The sequence below is a fragment of the Trematomus bernacchii genome, unplaced genomic scaffold (assembly GCF_902827165.1).
Source record: "Trematomus bernacchii unplaced genomic scaffold, fTreBer1.1, whole genome shotgun sequence".
Taxonomy (NCBI): Eukaryota; Metazoa; Chordata; class Actinopteri; order Perciformes; family Nototheniidae; genus Trematomus; species Trematomus bernacchii.
This window is the reverse complement of record NW_022987588.1, coordinates 3,741,634-3,743,140: the sequence shown is the minus strand read 5'-3', so window position 1 is coordinate 3,743,140 and position 1,507 is coordinate 3,741,634. Positions and strand designations below refer to the sequence as shown.

The 1,507-nt window shown below is 37.8% G+C and overlaps 1 long non-coding RNA gene across 1 annotated transcript; it reads right to left on the bottom strand.

Annotated features, from left to right (window-relative positions):
* Positions 1-1,189, bottom strand: LOC117481272. The gene is made up of 3 exons (XR_004555712.1): positions 1,132-1,189; positions 635-814; positions 1-348 (listed from the first exon to the last, which is right to left on the bottom strand). It is a non-coding gene; the product is annotated as an uncharacterized LOC117481272 (long non-coding RNA).
* Positions 1,190-1,507: the final 318 nt, after the last annotated feature.

Here is a 1,507-nt window from a genome sequence, read left to right as displayed (position 1 = left end):
CCAAGTCAACATATTTGTTTTATTAGAATGACCACACGGAGCACTGGGTTACACACACTTGATTAGGAAAGAACTGGTCTAACTCTTTACTTTGGTTAATCATGTACATGTTTGTCCAGCTAGTTCATGGTCATCACATCCAGTTGACTAAAAAGCTTTAGTGGCAAGTAGGAAGGAGCATCACACCATCATTACATTTCTGACGCATGTTCAATGCGCCGTCATGTCTTCCACTGGTACACCTGAACCCGATTATATCATCATGTTCGAAAAACATTTTATTGTCTGTACTATGTCTGAAGCCAATATTATGTGTAGTCAGGTCTTGACTATACACAGTGCAGGGTTCTGCAAGAGAAAATGGATACACAGCATATTGTTAATACTTAAAAGTCATTCAGAGGGGCAGGCATATTGTTAATGGCAAATTACTATAACGCCTAATTCATACGTACTACAAATATATTTAGGTCTTGAAAACTATAGTCCAAAATGTAATCAGTATCTTGTTCTGTTACAATACTCAACATTCAAAGCCTTACTAGCTAGCATACTGGTAAACAGACAGGAAGTTATATTGCCTTATACCAAAAACCTCACAGAATAAAAATATGTAAATGAAATTGTAACTTACTGAGGCATCTCATCTGTCCAATCCATTGACCATTGGTGCAGGTTTTGTGAGGACCACCCTGCATTATGTAGTAATTCGGACATAAGTATTTAACCTTGGCTCCGTTCCTGTACTCGTGTCCAACAGTTCCCTCAATGTCTCCATCTTCAAGGGGTGTTGGTTTTCCACAACCCGAAGGAGCTAAAGGAATGTAAAAAAAAAACACACACAAATAAATAAACAATCTTAGGGTTTAGAAGTCTGTAAACATACACACTGCCATTTTACTAGGTTCACTTAGCTTAAATCAAATACAGTCTATTGTCACAGCTCTGCAACAAACCATACCTTAATGCAAGTTTTAATGTTCAGGTCATGAACAAGGCGAAAATATGTCCAGATTGCAGTGTATTTTATGAAAGTTGAATCACCATGAAACAGTCAGAATAACTACTCCATACTAGAAGAAAGACGTTGAGGTTGATGTATTGTAAAAGAGCAAGAAAGAAAAGATTCACCTCCGCATGTTGGGAAGGGAGCACTCCACTGTCCGTTTGCTAAGCATGTCACTTCTGCATTCCCCATTTTTGTGGCAACTAAACGTCAACCTTTTGACTTGTCGGTCTGTGTAGAAGCGTACAGTGTCAGATACACCCGTGACTTTGCATTTCTCTGTTTGGAGAAGAGAATCAGGTCAATCAAGAGTTTGTACAATATAAACAATAGAATGACCAAAGATCTGAGTTTTTGGATTTCTTTTCTTATATTGGAACCATATAGAGGTACAGAAGAGTATGTGGCAGCATTCAGCATGACAAATGATATCTATTTAGTAGGGCTGTCAGTCGATTAAAATATTTAATCGCGATTAATCGCATGATTGTCCATAGTTAA